At 35.4% G+C, this 22,973-nt stretch overlaps 1 protein-coding gene across 1 annotated transcript in view; it reads right to left on the bottom strand.

The window, feature by feature from the left end:
- The window catches only part of UNC13C (unc-13 homolog C), a 574,360-nt gene that overhangs the window by 138,000 nt on the left and 413,387 nt on the right, over positions 1-22,973 (bottom strand). The gene's annotated exons all lie outside the window — the stretch shown is intronic.

The following is a 22,973-nucleotide window of genomic DNA, read 5'->3' as shown; positions in this document are numbered from 1 at the left end:
GACTTTTTACTTTAAGAAATACTATTTAAAATATGTGTCGCATTCATGACAATGTAAAACTATGTCTCCAGTGAAGACTCTGGGCTTTTCAACAGAATACACATTCTTCTCCAGTGCACATGGAACTTCCTCCAGACTAAATCACATACTAGGTCACAAATCAATTCTCAACCAAAACCCAAAGACTGGGATTATTCCCTACATATATTCAGACCACAATGCTTTGAAACTTGAACTCAATCACAAGAGGAAATTTGGAAGGAACTCAAACACATGGAGTTTGTTAAAGAGCATCCTACTAATGAATGAATGGGTTAATCAGGAAATTAAAGAATTTAAAAAATTCACGGAAACTAATGAAAATGCAACTGTTCAAAATCTTTGGAACACAGCAAAGTCAGTCCTGAAGGAAATAAATTGCAATACAAGCCTCTCTCAAAAAATGAAAAAAAATCTCAAATACACCAGCTAACCTTACCCGTAAAGGAGCTAGAGAAAGAACAGCAAATAAAGCCTAAATCCAGCAGAAGAGAAACAATAAACATCAGAGCAGAAATCAATGAAATAGAAACCAAGAGAACAGTAGAACAAATCAATGAAACTAAGAGCTGGTTCTTTGAAAGAATTAATAAGATTGATTAATCCCCTGGCCAGACTTATCAAAAAGAAAAAAGAAAGGACCCTTGGGGCACCTGGGTGATTCCATCATTAAGCACCTGCCTTCGGCTCAGTTTATGATCCCAGGGTCCTGGGATCGAGCCCCACATTGGGCTCCCTGCTCAGCAGTAAGTCTGCTTCTCCCTTTCCCATTTCCCCCTGCTTGTGTTCTCTCTCTCACTGTGTCTCCCTCTGTCAATAAAATAATAAAAAGGAGAGAGAGAGAGAGAGAGAGAGAGAAGGGATCCAAATTAATAAAATCATGAATGAAAGAAAAAAGATCATGACCAGCACCAAGGAAATAAAAACAATTTTAAGAGTATATTATAACAATATGCCAAAAAATAAGGCAATCTAGAAGGAATGAATGCATTCCTAGAAACTTATAAACTCCCAAAACTGAAACAGGAAGAAATAGTAAATCTGAATAGACCCATAACCAGCAAGGAAAGTGAAGCAATTATCAAAAACCTGCCAAAAAACAAGAGCTCAGTGCCAGATGGCTTCCCAGGGAGATTCTACCAAACATTTGAAGAAGAAATAATACCTATTCTAATGAAACTGTTTCAAAAAATAGAAATGGGAAGAAAACTTTCAAACTCTTTCTATGAGGCCAGCATTACCTTGATCCCAAAACCAGACAGAGAACCCAGCAAAAAGGAGAATTACAGACCAATATCCTTGGTGAACATGGATGTCAAAATACTCACCAAGATACCAGCCAATAGGATCCAACAGTACATTAAAAGAATGATTCATCATGATCAAGTGGGATTTATTCCTGGGATACAAGAGTGGTTTGACATTACAAATCAAACATGAGAGGGGAAATTAATAAAAGAAAAGAACAACATCCATATGATCCTCTCAATTGATGCAGAAAAATCATATGACAAAATACAGCATCAGTTCTTGATTAAAACTCTCCAAAGAGCAGGGGTAGAGAGAACATACCTCAATATCATAAAAGCCATATATTAAAAGCCTACAGTGAATATCATTCTCAATGGGGGAAAATCTAAGAGCTTTCCCCTAAGGCCAGGAACATGACAGGGATGTCCACTCTCACCGCTGTTGCTCAACATAGTACTATACTAGAAGTCCTAGCCTCAGCAATCAGACAATGAAAAGAAATAAATGGCATTCAAATTAGCAAAGAAGAAACCAAACTCTCATCCTTCACAGATGATATGATGCTTTCTGCATTTCTATATACTAACAAGGAGACAGAAGAAAGAGAAATTAAGGAATTGATCCCATTTATAATTGCACCAAAAAACACAAGATACCTAGGAATAAACCTAACCAAAGGTGTAAAGGATCTGTACTCTAAAAACTACAGAGCACTTATGAAAAAAAACTGAGGAAGACACAAAGAGATGGAATAACATTCAATGCTCATGGATGGAAGAATATTTTTAAAATGTTTATGCTACCGAGAGCAATCTACACATTCAATGCAATCCCTATCAAAATGCCATCAACATTTTTCAAAGAGCTGTAACAAATAATTCTAAAATTCATATGGAATCACAAAAGACCCCAAATAGCCAGAGGGATGTTGAAAAAGAAAGCCAATGCACATGGTATCACAATGCCTGACTTCAAACTATATTACAAAGCTGTGATCATCAAGACAGCATGGTACGAACATATAAGCAGACACACAGATCAATGAATAGGATAGAGATCCTAGAAATGGACCCTCAACTCTATGCTCAACTCATCTTTCACAAAGCAGGAATGAATACCCAATGGAAAAAAGGTAGTCTCTCCAATTAATGGTGCTGGGAAAATTGGATAGCCACATGCAGAAGATTGAAACTCAACCATTCTCTTACATCACACACAAAGATAAACTCAAAATAGATGAAAGACCTAAATGTGAGAATCCATCAAAATCCCAGAGGAGAACATAGGCAGCAGACTCTTTGACCTCAGCTGCAATAACTTCTTTCAAGACATGTTTCCAAAGGCAAGGGAAACAAAAGCAAAAATGAACTACTCAGGGGGGGCGCCTGGGTGGCTCAGTGGGTTAAGGCCTCTGCCTTCAGCTCAGGTCATGATCTCAGGGTCCTGGGATCGAGCCCAGCATCGGGCTCTCTGCTCAGTGGGGAGCCTCCTTCCTCCTCTCTGTCTCTGCCTGCCTCTCTGCCTACTTGTGATCTCTCTCTCTGTCAAATAAATGAATAAAATCTTAAAAAAAAATGAACTACTGGAACTCCATCAAGATACAAGCTTCTGTGCAAAGGAAAGAGTCAAAAAAACTAAGAAAGCAACCTACAGAATGAGAGATGATATTTGCTAATGACATAATAGACAAAAGGCTAGTATCCAAGATCTATAAAGAACTTATCAAACTCAACACCCAAACATAAATAATCCAGTCAAGAAAGGGGCAGAAGACATGAACAGACATTTCTCCAAAGAAGACATACAGATGGCCAACAGACACATGAAAAAGGGCTCCACATCACTCAGCATCAGGGAAATACAAATCAAAACCACAATGAGATACCACCTTACACCAGTCAGAATAGCAAAAATTAACAAAGCAGGAAACAACGAATGCTGGCAAGGATGTGGAGAAAGAGGAACCCTCTTACACTGTTGGTGGGAATCCAAGCTTGTACAGCCACTCTGGAAAACAATATGGAGGTTCCTCAAGATGTTAAAAATAGAGATATTCTATGACTCAGCAATTGTACTATTAGGTATTTACCACAAAGATACAGATATAGTGAAATGAAGGAGCACCTGCACCCCAATGTTCATGGAAGCGATGTCCACAATAGCTAAACTGTGGAAGGAGCTGGAATGTCCTTTGACAGCTGAATGGCTAAAGAAGATGTGTTTTGTGTGTGTGTATAAGTGGAATATTAGCCATCCAAAATGATGAATACTTACCAATTACATCAACATGGATGGAACTGGAGGGTACTATGATAAGCAAAATAAATAAATGGGAGAAAGACAATTATCACATGGTTTCACTCATATGTGGAATATAAGAAACAGTGTAGAGAATCATAAGGGAAGAGAATAAAAACTGAATGGGAAGAAATGGGCAAACTGAATGGGAAGAAATCAGAGATGGAGACCAACCATGACTCTTAATTATCTAAAACAACCCAGGGCTACTGGATGTGAGTGGGGGGGAGGGATAACTGCATGATGTGTATTAAGGACTGCATAGGATGTGATGAGCTCTGGGAGTTATATGCAACTGATGAGTTGCTGAACACTATATCTGAAACTGATGATGTACTAAGTGTTGGCTAATTGAATTTAAAAAAAAAAGACTTTTAGCTTTTTTTTTTTTTTTCCCCTCTACTCCTGTTTTCTCATGTTTTGGTAGTGAGTTTGAGTGAACCTTAAGTTTATGTCGTACCACAAAGGGAAAAAGTTTACCAATCTTTGCTCCTTACAATGAAGTCATCTCTCTACTTCAGAAAGCAGGTAAAAGCCAGCTGTGGGCAGTGTCCCAGTCAGTGTTTCAGGTAAACCTTTCATTTTATTTGCAAAATCCATGTGCACGTCACTTCCCCATGATTACAAAAGTGTTTTCTCCCAAGTTAGATACTCTGCTCAGACACACGGATCACCTTAAACTCATTCTCTTTGACTCTGCAAGCTTCCTGCATGCCTACACCCCCTCATTCCTGGTGTTCCCACAGTGCAGAAAAGAATCACCTCTATGTCTAATTTTCTGTAGCCACACAGTAGCCAGACTCCTCCTTTTCCTTCTTCCCTGATGCCCAAGTCTTTCCATTGTGGATCAGTATGGGAGAGGAGACAGGAAAGATGCCCATTATCCTTTGGCAAAATGAAATCTGGTATTGCTCTAATCCAGAGACCTCTGATTCTAGTTCCTAAGAATACTCCTGATAGGAAAGCTCAAACTATCAGGGTGTTACCAGCTTCTTTGCAGAAAATAAACTTAGAAGATCACTATTCGTTTCATTGTGATAGAATTGCTTTCACACCCATTTGAATGTGTTTCCATCCCCTGAAGTTACATATTTCTCATGCACTATCAACTGATATTTACTGCTATGTGTGGACAAAAACAGGAGACCAGTCCCATCTGTTTTCATATTCTGCCAATTCAACAAGAATAATTGACATCTTTACATACATTATGCACTTCAGCTGATACAGGAAGAGGTTTCCAGTTTATTGAGTTGGTTGGTGATGTAGGTTTGATCTTGAGGAAAATCCAAACAAAAGGCTATGCAACTATATAATAAAGCCCACCTGTGATGTTTGTTTTTAAGTTACAAATATTAATTATAATCTAAACTTTTTTTAGCAGTGATTTGTAATGATCATAAACCTCACTATTTGTGGTGGATTTAGCTAATTGGTTACCAAGCCATGCCCTTTTCATCCCAGGCACACAACCAGGTGCCACATGTCCCAACCTTTATTGCAATAGCCTCACCTTATGACTAAATTTTGTACTAAAGCAATGTATGTCATTTCTAGTCTAGCCCTAAAATACCTACTGTGAAATAATTCTCTTTTCTTTCATTTGCTGGTCAGATGCAGAAGATCCAGTCAAGGATTTTAAGGCTCTAGGGGAATCATGGAGCCACTAAAGGGTAGAAGTCTGGGTTCCTGAGCCAATTCTCAGGAGAAAATTGCCCAATCAGAAACACCTGCTTTGATTTATGCAAGTAAGAAATAAAAAACTGATACTTTGTGAAATAGAGTTAAGCTACATGGATTATATTCAGTAGCATCACTAAAAGGTATTCAAAGATTGAGACCCACTTGCTAATTAACCTCCAAATTACTCTGCTTTCTAAATTCCTGTTTCATTCATATACATATATATATATATATATATATATATGTATATGAATATGTGTATTCAGGTTATCCCCTTGCTTTGTGGAACCATGTCAGCAAAACTACCTCTCACAGACCCCACTATGAGTTGACCCACCATGACACAGCAAATCATATAATCATACTTGTAAAGTTTATGTTAAGAAAATGATAAATAGGTTCTGGGAGAGGAAAAATCATAGAAGTAAAATACATAGACTTTGTGGATAGACTAATACCACTTTTTATTTTTCTGTCAGCTTTACTTCATACTTGTGGGCTCTCAGCTATATTTTGAATAGTTATTATTACCACTTAAATGATTCTATAAAAAGTGAACTGTTACTGTTCCAAAATCTATGCCTGTTTTTCCTGTGTATTTATATATTCCTCCCATAATGTGTAATTATATATGAGACATTTCAAATAAACTACAATTACATCTTAACTACCACCTACCAAATATCAATGTTAAGAGATTATATCAAATTCAAAAACTATTCTTCAAATTATCTTTAATTCTACTCAAATTATCCTCGACTTAGTGGTAGACCACATTGACAAAGGTGCATTTATCTCATACAATATAAATGACTCTTAGAATTTATTTAGCCATCGTCCTCCTACATTTTTAATTTTGGCAACAAAGATTTAACCAGCTCATTACATTTACAAAGTAAACATTTAATTAGTTTTCCAAACTGCAGTGCAATAATTTTGTACAAAATTTAATCTTTGAATTTCAATGATAAATATGAATATTTTACTACCAGTATAAAAATGCTTTGCTAAAATTGTACAAAGAAAAAGCTTGGCAGAGTGCCTGGGCAGCTCAGTCAGTGAAGCATCCGACTCTTGATCTCAGAGTCATGAGTTCAAGCCCCACACTGGGCTCCATACTGGGCTCCACACTGGGCCCCACACTGGGGCATGGAGCCTACTTTAAAAAAAAAAAAAAAAAAAAAAACTTGGAAATTTGGAAGTATATGACTCTTCTCCTTTAGATGGTATTTACTAGCCCTTACTTGAAAAGAACGTATTTTTTTTCTGAAAGTTATTGTTTATGCATGAGATTTTATGTATAAGACAGAAATGTACAATTTGTATTAGTTCATAGGATGGGGCAGTATATGCTCAACCTATTCTAATGCCAAAAGCAAATGTGCTGCCATCAACCATCACAGTGTTATTTTCTAGTTCTTAATTTGAGACAAAATTTTATTGAATAAAAGCTGTGTTGTCCTGTAGTTGGTAGTGTGCATTTTTTTAGAACCATCCTAAACATCTCTCTGAATGTGTGACACTCTGCTTTAAGAGGGGATGATATCAGGGGCGCTTAGTCATTAAGCATCTGCCTTTGGCTCAGGTTAGGATCCAAGTGTCCTGGCGTTGAGCCCTGAATCAGGTTCCTTGCTCAGTGAGCAGCCTACTTCTCCCTCTCCCTCTGCCTGCTACTTCCCCTCCTTATGCTTGCTTTCTCTGTGTCAAATAAACAAATAAAATCTTTAAAAACAAAAAAGAGGTGATGATATGGAAACTATGGAAGTAATTTCAAATAATAAACCAGTGTTAGGGGCCCAATGACATGATGTTTTGTGATATACTGTGCTCAGAAATCTAACACCACACGTTCTAAAAATAAATATGTATCAAACTTCTATGTATCATAGATACATATAAACATCAAAGATCAGGACACCTGGGTGGCTCAGTTGGTTAAGCAGCTGCCTTCAGCTCAGGTCATGATCCCAGCATGCTGAGATCGAGTCCCACATCGCTTCTCCCTCTGTCTCTTCCTGCCATTCTGTTTACCTGTGCTTGCTCTCTCTCCCTCTCTCTCTGATAAATAAATAAAATCTTTTTTAAAAAAAATCAAAGATCACCATAAGTTCACATTAATAACCAATGGATAAGGATAATGTGCTCCTTTTTATGCATGAGAATGCCAAGCCATGTAATTAGAAATTTAAAAAAAGAAAAAGAAAATACAAGTTATAGTTTTCTACTTTAAAGCAGCTCTGTAAAGGTCTTTTAGTATCAGCGCATCTTTGGGTTAAGAAATCATCTAAAATTCTGGCTACCAAAATAAGCTATGGTATTATGAAGCTATAAAGCTTGGACTAATAAAATAAAAATGAAAAAAATATATATAACATGTTAGCAAAAAAGTAATTTGGACCAATGTGAAGCTTCCAGGGAGGAAAATCAGCTAACAAAAGAAGAGAGATTATGCACAACAGTAAATTCTTGTAATCGACTTTCTTAGATTCAGTGACTATATCGGAACAAATATAAATTTTTGCAGGGTAAGAGAAAATACTGGTTTTTTTCATGACACATTTCTGATAACCCAGCCTTAGAAAACACTAGGAAAACAAAAAGCCAATAAAACTAGTAAAATGTTGCCTTACTCCATGAACTGCAATCAATACTAGGAGCAATCTTACCGTTGGGAGCAGAAGCTAACAGTCCTACCCATAAACGCAACCAATCTCTTGGCAGAATCCCAGAATGAATCTAGGCCCTCTGGGTTCATTAAACCAGGAATGATGTAGACTCAGACATACTTCATAAACACACTCTTTGCCACATCTGGTTAGAGTTTAGACATAGATCAACCCACGTACCTAGAATAGGACACGTTCTTTCTAATGGGACCCAAATCTCCTGAACTTGTATCAATGTCATCCAAATTTGAAATTCCTCTATTTCAGGATAAAACATTCATTCACAAATGAGCTGTGCAATTCGATCGCCTTCTTTTACTTTAAAATTTCTTTGCCAAATTTAAATAGCACAACCTTAACACTTCCTCTATAGTCTCCATCCATGACACCAATTTCTACATCTGTGAAGTGTTTTGTAACCAACTCAGAATGTGGAGCTACTCTTCCATAACACCTAGAAGGATGAACATACCATTTCATGACCTTGGAAAATCAGGAAGCAGTATGAAGGCAAGACCACATAATCTGATGGTAGTGAACTAGAGATGGGTAGTTGTAAGAAAAAAAAAAATGGAATGAGATGAGAAAAAGTATTCAAAATCAGAGATGGCCAAAAGGCTGGAACATAATGATAAAATTTTGGGGACCCCAAAAAGCTATTGGAGTTGAAAAGTCGTGGAGCAAGGGCATAAAAAAAGGAACAAAAACAAGCTTTATTTATATCATATTTTTACCTAGTCCCAGCAAGAAATTTAGTATAGCGTGTTTCCATGAGAGTTAGAGCTGAGATCTGAAATGTAGTTTTCATTTATTTATGCAACATGTATTTATTAATTATCTACTATGAAGCAGCTACTATTCCACATACTGAGAGTATAGCAATGAAAACAGTGTTTCTGCCATCTTGAAATTTATAATATAGTGAGGAAAGGCAGACAATAAAAAATATTCCATATAATTTGAAGTATCATGGTCTGTAAAAAAATAATGCAAGGCAAGGGAGCACATGAGCTGAGAGTGCCTCTTTCAATAAGGTGTTCAGGGAAGACAGCTAATGAGGTGACATGCCAACAGACCTGAATGAAGTCAGAGAGCAAACCAGGAATCTATTTCCTGAAAGAACATTTCAGGCAGAAACACGCAACAAAGAGTGTGGTTGGCAGGTTCAATGAGAGGCAAGGAAGCTAGTGTGACTACAGCAGAGTGATTGAGTGAGAATGGTGAGAGCTGATTTTAGAGAAAAACCAAGGCCAGCTCACATAGGTTCTTATCCTTGACGATAAGGACCTCTTCTCTGAATATTCTTTTATACTGATTGTTTCAACCATGTAAATGTATGGTTTAAAATATACAAGTAGAGATAGTAAAGAGCAGAATAGAAAATTTAGGAAAACAAATCAGTACTTTGAAGAATAATTTAACAAAATCTTCCAGAATTCAGGGATAATTCTTCAAGTAGAAAATTAGGGAATGAATGATTGACATGGAAATCTAGACCACTGCTAATACTAGAGACCCAACATAATAGAAAAAAAGTCAAACAAATGGAACAGAATAATAAAAGTCACAGTTAAAGAAAACTATCTTGCAGTGGGAAAGGGAGAAAGGAAAGCGAGTAAAAGTTAAGGAATTTTCCACTAGTGAAAAGATACTCACATCTAAGATTAGTGAATATTAGTGAATAGACACCTTTGCCAAAATGTAAGAAGGACAAAGTAAATTTGAAAAAACCTTACAGGCTTCTAAACAGAAAAACAAACATATACAATTAAACAGGCTGTCTCTTCCATTCAGTAGAAGCTATGTGATAACAACATCTATAGAGTCATGAGAAGAAAACCTGTTAGGACTAAATATTCAATCTTATTTCTGACAGGGAGGCAAAGCACATACAGCTAAATTGCCTGGTTCCATCAATAAACATACATAGATGTGGAGGGACTGGTTCCTTCTTTCCCAACAACATGAGGATAAATACATTTTATCATGAATCATTATCTTCCGTTATAGAAATTAAATCTCTTTATTGAACGCAAGGAGTTCCTATTTAAAGCCTCTCTCTCAGCTTAGACTTATACCAGATTCAGAAGTCTAATTAAATAGGAATTACAATTTTTATTAAAGGATGAAAAAGCTACCACCTCTCTTTGCCAAGGAAAATGTAGAATGGACAGATCCAAAAGGTTATTGTGGTTATCTCTGGATGATTCTCTTCCTGTAAATACTTGTTTGTATTTTTTTTTTGTATTTTAATAAGAACAATTTTCATGTTTATTTTGGAAATAAAGATACATGTTCATTGAAAAAAATTCAAACAAGGGCGCCTGGTTGGCTCAGTGTGTTAAAGCCGCTGCCTTCGGCTTAGGTCATGATCTCAGGGTCCTGGGATTGAGTCCTGCATCGGGCTCTCTGCTCAGCAGGGAGCCTGCTTCCTCCTCTCTCTCTCTCTGCCTGCCTCTCTACCTGCTTGTGATCTCTCTCTGTCAAATAAATAAATAAATAATCTTTAAAAAAAAAAAATCAAACAATATAGGGAAGTTCACAGAAGATATAAAGAGTAGCGGAAATACCATGATTCTCAGATTGGCCATTTAACTATGATTGAATACCCTTCCAGATAATGCTCTATGAATTATGTAGCTATAAATATATATTTTTAAATATATATTTATACATTTGTGTAACTATAAATATATATTTTTAAATATATATTTATACATTATACATACATAAGTATAAATACATAAAATATAATAGATCTACATAAATATACATATACACACATACAATTTGTATAAATACTTTGTTATATAACCCATGCCTTTCACTCAACATTTTCCATGCCAATAAAACTAGACTTGCATCATCATTTAAAATTATTTCTAAGAAACTACGCTTTGTCTATTCTTGGGCATGCACTTTACATATAACTGCTATTATTTTTTAGATCTATCTGACTTTAGGGTCTAAGCTCTTACCATTATGTCAAGGGTGGTTTTGTACACAAACACACACACACACACACACACACACACACACACACACAATGAGTTTCAGATGGACTGTAAATCTAAAATTTTATGATAAAGCAATAAGCTTTTAGAAGAAAACATGGGAGATTATTTTTCACAATTTTAGGTAGAAAAGATGTTAATAAGACAAAAATAGCACTAGCAAGAAAGGGAGTTATCAATAAATTGTGGTTACAATTGAGAATTTCTATTTATCTAAAGACATTAAAAGAATAAAAAAGGGGGCACCTGGGTGGCTCAGTGGGTTAAAGCCTCTGCCTTTGGCTCAGGTCATGATCCCAGAGTCCTGGGATCAAGCCCCACATCGGGCTCTCTGCTCAGCAGGGAGCCTGCTTCCTCCTCTCTCTGCCTGCCTCTGCCTGCTTATGATATCTGTCTGTCAAATAAATAAATAAAATCTTAAAAAAAAAAAAGTAAAAAAGCCACAGACTGAGAGAAAATATTTGCAATCCAAATACCTAACAAAAGGCTAAATCCTACAATACATTAAAAAAAATTAAGTATTAAGAAAATGTCAGACAACTTAGTGAAAACATGGGGCAAAATACTGAAAACTTAGTTCATAAAAAATATCCAAATGGTCAATAAGCCTATAAAAAGATGATTCACTTTATTACTTCTCAGGAAAGTAGAAATTAAACCACAATTTTAATTAATTGTGGTTTACTTTGGTTACTTAATTTTAATTAACTACCATTATAGACCTACTAAAATGTTTGGAAAGAAAAAGACAATACCAAGTTGGTAAAGATGTGGAATAATTAGAACTTTAATACACTAATTAATATAATTAGTAGTTAGCATAATCACTTTGGAAAACTATTTTGCAATATCTAATAAACTGAACATATGCATACCTATGACCTAGTAAGTTTACTCCTTGGTTAGAGCCATGACAGATATGTGCTGAAAGAAACATTCACAGTAGCACAATTATTAATAGCCTAAAATAAGAAGCTATACAAATATACCTTAGAAGTAAAATACATAAATCACTGCATATTTGTTCATTGGAATAGAATAACAATAATGACCTATAATTGGATGAAATTATATGCATCATTTTATGTGTAAAATCTCCCCCCAAAATAATGCTTAATGCACAAAACAGAATGTGCCCTATGATTTGACCTAATGAAGTTTCAGAGCATGCCAACCTATTATATGGTGTTAGAAGTTGACGTAGTGAGTAACTGTATTCAAAGAATTAGGTTTTGACTAGAAAAGAAATGATAAGGCTTCTTTGGTTCTTGTGACAAGTAAATTCGGTGTGTGAAAATTTATCTAGCAGAACACCTATATTTTGTGTACTTTATGTATCTTATAGTTCAATAAAATGTTTACTTAATAAAAATATACTCCACCCTTTAGGCAATGGTCAGTAATTCAAAGTACTTCATGTAGTTGAAGCTTTATGAACATTGAGTTTGCATGATGTCAACTGCACTGTCTAGACAGTCAAACTGGACAGTGTGAAAGACATAAATGCCTTGGCATAGTTCCCCTATTTAGAACTTAACATCAACAGAATTACCACCTGAAAGTTAAAAATTCTAATATAGAGTGCTCGCATGACCCAGCATAATGGACACTCAGGACTCCAGGATGGCGTCCTCCGGATTGGACAAGGAGAAGCTTATGGCGTCAAACTAAGAAAGCTGCCAAGTTGGATGGTGATGTAGGATTTCACTCCTGAAGGCATGCCTGGAGCATTTCAAAGAGGTACTACTGGTATTACAAGTTTCAGTGTGGAGGAAGGGGATGTCCTGGGATCTGTACGGTGCTTGGATTTTTATGTGCTTTTCAACTACTTTCATTGTGTTTTTTTTGGGGGGGGGGAGCAATGAGGGAGGGATGGGCAGAGGGAGAGAGAGAGAATATCCAGGCTCCATGCTTAGCACTTAGCTCAAAGCAGAGACGGGACTCCATCTCCAGATTGCAAGATCATGACCTGAGCCAAAACCAAGAGTCTGAGGCTTAACCAACTGAGCTGCTCAGGCACCCCTCAACTACTGTCACAGTTACAAGGAACTCAAACAGGAGCTTCTATGCAAGTACCACTGAGGAGGGCCCAGTGTGGAGGCACATTCTGCATTCTTGACCATGACCTTTGCCTGGCACCCTTGAATCCTTTCAAATCCTTATTGAGAATTAACATCCAATAAAGGATGACCAATAAGGGGAAAAAAATACTGGTAAAATATTTTGTATCGTTTTTTAAATTTTTTTTTTTTGTAGAAAGGTATATTCTGTTTCTTTTAATTACATTTTTTTTAAAAGATTTTATTTATTTATTTGACAGAGAGAAATCACAAGTAGATGGAGAGGCAGGCAGAGAGAGAGAGAGAGAGGGAAGCAGGCTCCCCGCTGAGCAGGGAGCCCGATGTGGGACTCGATCTCAGGACTCTGAGATCATGACCTGAGCCGAAGGCAGCGGCTTAACCCACTGAGCCACCCAGGCGCCCAACATTTTAAACACTACTTTTATAATTACTCTTCCACCTGTATTCATTTATCTAACTTTGTCATTGTGTCAGCCAACAAATTTTACTCCTTAGGTGAAAGTTCGAGTAAATAGAATTAATATATCAAGAGAAATAATGAAGCACAGGCTTTTCTTCTTTCTTCTTTTTCCTTCTATTTATTCATACTACATTGTAATTTAATTCAATTCAGCAAGTACTACTGATTCAAGTACTACTGATTCTTATGTGATAACTACTGTTCTACATGCTGTGTGGATACAAAGGAAGCCTTGAGCAGAGTCCCCACATTTAAACAAAAGGGTGTAGAACGACTACTCTGTCCTTTGGGTTGAATGGATACATTACAGGACAGACTACCGAGAGCAAGGGAGCCGGAAGACATGAATGTCAGTCTTGCCTGTATCAATTATTGGCTTTGTCAGTTTGGGCAAGCCATTTTGCTCCTAAAAGTCTCAGTTCCCTTTTACATAAAACAGGACCATAACTATAGCTTCCTTTCAGTTTTGAAGTTTTTTGTTTCCTTGCTTGTTTTTTACGGGGAAGGGGAAAGAGGAAATCCAGTTATATAACATTATATAAATGCCAAAATTGAAATACACTTTATAAATGGCAGTACTAGTTGTAAAAACCACTGCCATGTGAGAAGGGTATTACATTAACTTGGTTAAAAGAGATCAAAAGCATGAACTAGATATAATGGTGGCAGGAAATGACATTGTTTAGTCCATTCTTTATCTCCATTATTCAGAAATAATGAAATTTATAATATATTACTTTGATATAATATAAAAATTACAGAAAGTTTATAAATAGTACAATAGACTCTCATATATTTTTTACTCAGACCCAACAGTGATTAATACTTTGCCAAATTTGCATTGTCTCTATTTCTCATTTATATCATATATTGCATATATTTCATATATGCACACATACATAGATATACAAACATATATAATTTTATGAAATATGCTCAGAAAATATCCATTAATTTCAATTTTTGTGAAAGTTTTTTCAACAATGTATAATGAATTTTGTCATATTCTGTTTTAGCATCTGTGGAGATTATCTTATGCTTTTACTTCCTATGCCTATTAATATGTTATATGATATTAATAGGTTTCCCAATATTAAACTAGCCCTTTGTTTTGGTCTACTCCGGCTTCTAGAACAAAATATCATAGATTAGGTGGCTGATGAACAACAAACATTTCTCACAGTTCTGGAGGCTAGAAACCCAAGATTAAGGCACCAACATGGTGATGTTCTGATGAAGTTTGCAGTTTGCAAACTGCTGATTTTTTGTATTCTTGAAGTTTTGAAGGAGGAGGTGGGTATCCTAAATGTTGTCGTTATTGTTGTTGTGTTTAATAAGGGTAATGATCACATTCACTAGGACTCCACCCTCATGACCTAATTATCACATCAAAGCCCCACCTCCAAATGCCATCACACTAGGCATGAGGTTTAAACATATGAAATTTGAGGGACACAAACATTCAGACCATAGCATCTTTCATCTTTGGACTGAAGTCATTTTTGCAATATGACTTTGGATTTTGTTTACTAGTATTTAATGTTTTTGCATCAATATATCGAATCTGATTCACTATTCCAGAAAATTATCAATTTCATTAATTTTTTCAAATTTCTTTGTGTATAATTTTGTACAATAGTCTTTTCTAAATTTTTAAAATCTCTTTATACAGAAATTTTCAGTGGCTATTTTTCACTTATAATTTCTTATTTTATATATTTGTGCTTTTTTAGCTAAAAGCTATTCTAATTTAATTTTTCAAAAACTAGGATTTTTATTTATTACCTTTTTATTCTCTACCTCATATATTCCTATTTTTATCTTCATTATCTTCCTCCTTATTAATTCTTTTGGTTTACTTTGTTACTTTTCCTTCTAAATTTTCAAGTTGAGAATATAACTCTTATTTTCAATTTTATGTTTTTATTGCTCTAAGTGGTTAGAACAAGGTATTTTCTTATGATCCATGCTGAAAATATAGCCTATAAATCCATGTAGTATTTTTTATCATTATTTTTTTCTAAATTCTGTAATTTGAGTTTTTATTTCTTCTTTCATCCAAGGATAGAGAATTTTTGTTTAATTTTCAGTTAGGACCTTTCTTTGTTATTAATTTCTAGTTCCTGCATTTTGATCAGAGTATTTTATCATATTTCTACCATATGAACTTTCTAATTGCTTTTTTTGTGATCTGTGATCACATATATATCAGTTGTATATTTTTCTCTGTCAGAATATATAATACTGGTATATTGTTTTTCCCCTTGGTGTTACTTTGCTCATCTTAGTTTCAGTCTTAGCTCTACAATTAAATCAATTAAGTGCTCCCCATAAATTCTTTAGTTGGAGTTTCTCCTATCATCTCTTGAGGGATAAAGCTCTTTTACTAACAGATTACTCAGAAAGGGCTCCTGGATATAAAATCCTTGGTTTTATAGTTTTTTCCCTTGAGATTCTTCAACACACTGCCTTATTAATGTTGCCATACTTATATATTTCTAGAGACATCAGATTTTTTTTTTCCTTTCATTTATTCTTTGTGCATAGACCCCCTCTGGATATTTTCTTTATTCTTAAAATAATTTTACCAGGAGCTGTTTCAGAGTTGACCACTGCAGGTTGATTTTTCTAGTTATCAAGTAGGCCTTGTCAATACATATCCGGAAGTCTTTTTTTGTTTCCGTAAAGTTTTTTTTTTTTTTTAATTAAAGTTTTAAATGTAAGTTCTATTTCTTTGTTTTATTGTCTCTTTTTCAGGGATGTCAATTATACATATTAGAGGTTATTGCTTGCTAGTACTATTTCGTAATGACCTCTTACTCATCTGGGGAATCATACTAATGGCTTCTTGTATTTTCTCATTAACTCTTACCATAAACAAGCTATAATGCTAAGAACCCTCTTTTGATCATGTCAACAATGTGTACAACAGTGTTTGAAAGAGTAGGAGTTAAAAAAAAAAAAACAAAAAAGAAAGAGTAGGAGTTCAAACAACTTTGAATAAATGAATCAGAATTCATCATTCAAGGACCAAAGGATATGTAAATCACAACAGAGACTGAATTATCTTCTGATGTAATCTTGGTGACAGAATATATGGGATAATTCAAAGATGAACGGAGTCATAAAATAGTAGAATTCCTTTGAAATGTGAGAATTTACCTTATTATCTTTATTATCTCATTAATTGTCTCCTTTTGGTTCATGTATTGCTCCTTTCAAGTTGAAGTACTTCACAAACAAATCACAAAAGCAGATAACAACAGCATCAATGCATATTGAAATTACATGATACTGAATGCTGCCACCAGAATATATTATCAATTTAATACACAGAAAACTTCTGTATGGCAAGTCAGCTTCCATTATTCTTGGAGCCAGACAATAAATAAAAATTTTGTAAAGCATGTTATTGCAGATGTTCCAAAATAAGAGAAAATCAATGTGTGAATACCTCTGAAATTATTTATTTATAAAAAGAGCTCTATCTGTGAATCCTTAATATCTTTTCATCACTCAGGAAAATAGTCAATAAAGTTGTATTACTCTTAGCGATACACTGATTTACTTTTATTTTATACTGAAAAATCCAACAAGTTTATCTGAAGCAGTACTAACTTAATAATGTGTTTATGTTTGCTATTGAGAACCTAAGCTAGTAAAATCAAATTTTGATTAAAAGGCCTTTCAACTTATGACATGTCCATTCCCTTGTGATGAATACACCCTATAGAGTTTTCAAAACTATGTTTTACTCATTTACAATGAGTTTTCATCCTTTAGAAGGAAAAAAAATGAAATCCAAATAAATATCTCAACCTGATGCTTTATCTACCAGAAGTTAATTAGTAAATACATTAATTATAATATTTATTTTTGAGAATGAAAAAATTATTAATACTAAAATATCAATTTAAAAATAATTGGAAAACACTTGTAAGGCAGTTGATAACTCAGAGAGTTCCTCTGGTACAGAAAGATCTCTTTCAAATAGCTAAAAAAAATAATAATAATAGCTTAGAAGAATGGGCAAAGGTCACGGATGGAAAAGGAAATACAAATGACTATATGGAAAAAGATGATCAATTTTATTCATCATTAGACAAGGACAATCCAATTTCAAGACTGATTGATAAAGATTAAGGATATTTCTCATACTGGTGTTGACAAGAGATGGTGTTTACAAGCACTATTAAATACCATTAACGGGAACCTTTAACAATATAAAGTTATTGAAAATTACTATCAACATTGGACTTACATCCCTTAGCCCACCGCTTCTTTCCCCCTCACTGTCACTCCTGCCATCATTTTTCATGATCTTAATAATGATTTAGATAAACTATTGAGTGCCCTGGATCTCAGCCTCTGAGCTCCACTTCTCTACTGGGCTTGTCCTCCCTATACCACAGCCATCCCTTTCCATGGCCTTCCCCTAGGTCATGTCATTACCAACAAGGACATTCCCTCCAAAATCTCAACTTCAAGCACTTTTCTCTTACAAAAGCATCCTACTCTGACTACTACCTCATCTTACTCCATCTTAAATCCATTGAGCTCCACATTTCCTCTACAGATGACCTCCTTCATAACTTTACTTTCTCCTTATCTAATTGAGAATTGATGGTTCATGATTATAATTTCTCTTTTACACACATTCTCAACTACTTGCCTCTCCTTGTCTTTGTCATACTCCACTGGCAAAGGCCTAACTGGCATAGACACAACTACTTACCTATGTTGTACCTTTATCAGAAATTTCTATACACTAATAACAAAGTAGCAGAAAGAGAATTTAAGAAAACAATACCATTTACAGTTGCACCAAAAAAGAAGAAAATACCTAAGAATACATTTAACCAAGGAGGTGAAAGACCTATACTCTCAAAAATACAAAACGCTGATGAACAAATTTGAAGACAACACAAACAAATGGAAAGATATACTGTGTGCATAGACTGGAATAATTAATATTATTAAAATGTCTATATTCCCCAAAGCAATTCACACCTTCAGTGCAATTCCTATTAAAACACCAATAGCATTTTTCACAGAACTACAACAAATAATACTAAAATTTTTAAGGAACAAAAAAACCCAAATAGCAAAAACAGTCTTGAGAATCAAGAATAGCAAAGCTGGGACGCCTGGGTGGCTCAGTTGGTTAAATGGCTGCCTTCGGCTCAGGTCATGATCCCAGCGTCCTGGGGTCGAGTCCCACATGGGCTCTTTGCTCAGCAGGGAGCCTGCTTCTCCCTCTGCCTCTGCCTGCCATTCTGTCTGCCTGTGCTCGCTCTGTCCCCCTCTCTCTCTCTCTGATAAATAAATAAAATCTTTAAAAAGAAAAAGAATAGCAAAGCTGAAGGTATCACAATCCCAGATTTTAAGATATACTGCACAAAGCTGGATTAATCAAAACAGCATGATACCGGCACAAAAACAGACACAAAGATAAATGTAACAGAGTAGAGAGTTTGGAAATAAACCTGTTCTTAGATGGTCAATTAATCTATGGCAAAGGAAGAAGGAATATACAATCAGAAAAAGATAATCTCTTCAGTAAATGTGTTGGGACAAAATAATGAAACTAGACCTCTTTCTCATACCATACACAAAAATAAATCAAAGTAAAGACCTAAACGTAAATGAAAAATAAACTATTAGAACCATACCAAAATAAAAAGGTTTTGCATAGCAAAGGTAATGATCAACAAAACAAAAAGGCAACCTACTTAATGGGAGAACGTATTTGCAAATGATATACCTGGTAAGGGGTTACTATCCAAAATATATAAAGAACTTAAATAACACACACACACACACACAATCTCATTAAAAAGTGGACAGAGAACCTACGTAGACATTTTTGCTATGTCAGATGGCTGACAGACATATGAAAATATGCTCAACGTTACTAATCATCATGGAAATACAAATCGAAACCATAATGACATATCACCTACAGCAGTCAGAGATGACTAGTAGCAAAAAGATAAGTAGTAGTAACTGCTGGTAAGGATGCAGAGAAAAGGGAACCCTCATGCAATGTTGGTGAAAATGTAAATTGGAACAGTCACTGCGGAAAACAGTATGGAGGTTCCTTAAAACTTAAAAATGGAAATACCATATGATCCAATAATTCTACTATTGGGTATTAAAGTAAGGAAACAACAAAACTAAAAGGCAGCCTATGAAATAGAAGATATTTGCAAATGACATATTTGATAAAGGGTTACTATCCTAACTCTATAAAAAACCTTATCAACTGAACACCCTTAAAACCACAATGAGATACCACCTCACACCTGACAGAATGGCTAAATTAACAACGTATAAAACAAGAGATGTTGGTGAGGATGTGGAGAAAGGGTAACCCTATTTTACTGTTGGTGGGAATGCAAACTGGGCAGCCACTCTGGGAAAAGTATGGAGGTTTCTCAAAAAGTTAAAAATAGGGGGAGCCTGGGTGGCTCAGGTCGTGATCCCAGGGTCCTGGGATTGAGCCCCATGTGGGGCTCTCTGCTCCGCAGGGTGCCTGCTTCTTCCCCTCTCTCTGCCTGCCTCTCTGCCTACTTGTGATTTCTCTCTCTCTGTCAAATAAATAAAATCTTTAAAAAAAAAAAAAAAGTTAAAAATAGGACTACTCTATGACCCAGCAATTGCACTACTAGGTATTTGCTCAAAGGATATCAAATATTGATTTTGAAAGGATATGTGCACCCTAGCTTTATAGCAGATTATCAACAATAGCCAAATTATGGAAAGAGCACAAATGTCCAACAACTAATGAATGGATAAAGATGTGAGATACACATACACATACAATGGAATATCACTTAACCATAAAAAAGAATGAAATCTTGCCATTTGCAATGATGTGGATAGAGCTAGAAAGTATTATGCTAAGTGAAATAAGTCAGAGAAAGATAAATACCATATGACTTCACTCATATGTGGAATTTAAGGAAAAAAACTGATGGACACAGGGGAGGGGGGGGAGAAAGAGGGGAGCTAACCATAAGGAACTCTTAATTATAGAGAACAAACTGAGCGTTGCTGGATGGAAGATGGAAGGGGGATGGGCTAAATGTGTGATGTGTATTAAGAAGAGCACTTACTGTGTTAAGCACTGGATACTATATGTAAGTGATGAATCACTAAATTCTACTTGTAAAACCAGTATCACACTATATATTAACTAACTAGAATTTTAATAAACATTTTTAAAAAGTAAATGAAAGCACTAATTTGAAAAAATATATGTATCCTTATATTGATTGCAGTATTATTTACACTAGCCACATTATGGAAGCAACCCAAGTGTCCATCAATAGATGGACAAGGAAAATGTGGTGTGTGCATACATATATATGCACACACACCCACACCCACCCACACACACACACACAGAGGACCATCAGACAGCCATAAAAAAGGATATGACCATATCATTTGAGACAGCATTCATGAATATAAAGGGTACTGTGCTAAGTGAAATAAGTCAGAGAAAGACAAATGTCATATGATTTCATTTCTAAGTGGAATCTAAGCAGCAACAACAAATCAATAAACAACAACAACAAAAGTAGAATCAGACCTATAAATATCGAGAACAAACTAATGGCTGCCAGAGGGAAGAGGGTTAGGAATTTGGGCAAAAATGGGTAAAGGAGAGAGAGAGATCCAGGCTTCTAGTTATAGAATGAATAAGTCAAGGTAATAAAAGATACAACATAAGGAATATAGTCAAAGATATTTTAATAGTAATGTAATGAGACAGATGATAGCTATATTTGTGGTGAGCAGAACATAATGTATAAACTTATTGAATCACTATGTTGTACACCAGAAACTAATATAACATTCTGTGTTAACTATACTCAGGCAAAAAATATATACATATATATATACATATATACATAAACATGTATAAAATGAGAAAGATCTCATGTAGCAAGAGAGAGGCGGTTTGAGACCCAAGTACCTAGAAAGAACTCTATGGGGAAAATGATGTTGTCCTGGACTAGTGCAGCTATTGGTGGGTGTTTGATGAAAGAGGGAAAGAAGATATTTACAGAGAGAGGTGACAAAGCTTTGACTATCCAAGGGTAGAGTAAGAGAGATGGAGAACCTAGTCTGACCTGAGGCTATGACTTGTGGTATTGGGCTCAGAAGGATCTTGTCAAGTACAATAGGGAATGCAGGAAGAACAATAGTGGAAAAAGGATAAATTCTTATTGTGCTTTGGGGATTTTAAAGATATTCCTTACCAGCAGCCCCCTAAAGAGTCTAATTGTAACTCAGAGATATATAGATCAAGACAGCTGAAAAGACAGAGATTGTACCTAGATATCAAATCTGAGATTGTGTGCCTTTATGGCAAGGGCATAAACATTTACATACATTTTCTTGATCACTTTAGAGTTGAGAAGATTCTGATTATATGAAACCAGGAACTTAGAAATACGACTCCTTATGCTGACTAGAGAGGTCAATCACGTTAAACTTAACATTTTAACAATGTTTATGCTTATAACTGAACACAAACCCGTGGAAACCAAGGAACTGAAATTTCAAAATACAACTGCTTTGTAGATAGGACATTTTCTACTAGAAGAGAAGCAAAGGAATGAGTATCTTTTTACTGTCGTCCCCTTCCATTCATCTTTCAGTTTGAAGAACCATAAGCATTAAAAGACACACTTTGGGAAATCATTTGCATTTGTAAGGATTTAGTCACAAACTCTATATAGCTTAGAATTCAACTTTGAATTCACCGAGCTGCTGACTGGGTGATGTGACCTGAAAAACTGACCTGGGCTGAGCCTGTAATGTGGGCTTCCCGCCGCCCCCACCCCCCACCAGAAATGTCTATAGGCCTTCCTTAAGACTAAACCCCATGAAGTATTTTGTTTGTGATTGCTTAAAATTTAGTATATGGTATTTCAACTTATGGACACACCTCTGCTAACTAGATCAATTTACATAATTTTAGATAGTCAACAAATATAAGAAATGTAAGGACACAGGAGTACTTACTTGCATCATATATAGCCAAAAATGTAGCAGTGCTTTGAGCTGCCTATAAGTAGCTTAGTCAAAAACTATTTTTAATTTCATGCATTTCAAAAGTTCATTTTAAACATTAGCCTACAGAATGTGTCATACAAACTGTACTAGACAGATGCTGGAGAATGGAACTCGGAGCCCTCAGCTGTGTTCTAGCCACCTGTGTGACCTTGAGCAATCACTTGATGTTCCTTGTGACTAGTGTTCCTGTTTGTAAGAGAGCAGAGTTGCACTGACTGACGTCCCTCTGTGGTGTCTTAAATTCCAACTGGTATGATTCTCTTCATAAAAGCTTCCCTATCACTCAACTTCCCTCTTGGCCTGACTTCTGGGACGATGGCCTAATTCTGAAGAAAGAGAACACATGAGAGCCCAGAAAAGAAACAAACTGTCTAGATTCAGGAAAGGGAAG

The sequence above is a fragment of the Mustela lutreola genome, chromosome 7 (genome assembly GCF_030435805.1).
Source record: "Mustela lutreola isolate mMusLut2 chromosome 7, mMusLut2.pri, whole genome shotgun sequence".
Lineage (NCBI taxonomy): Eukaryota > Metazoa > Chordata > Mammalia > Carnivora > Mustelidae > Mustela > Mustela lutreola.
Note: the sequence above shows the minus strand (reverse complement) of the source record. Positions and strands in the feature narration are given on the sequence as shown.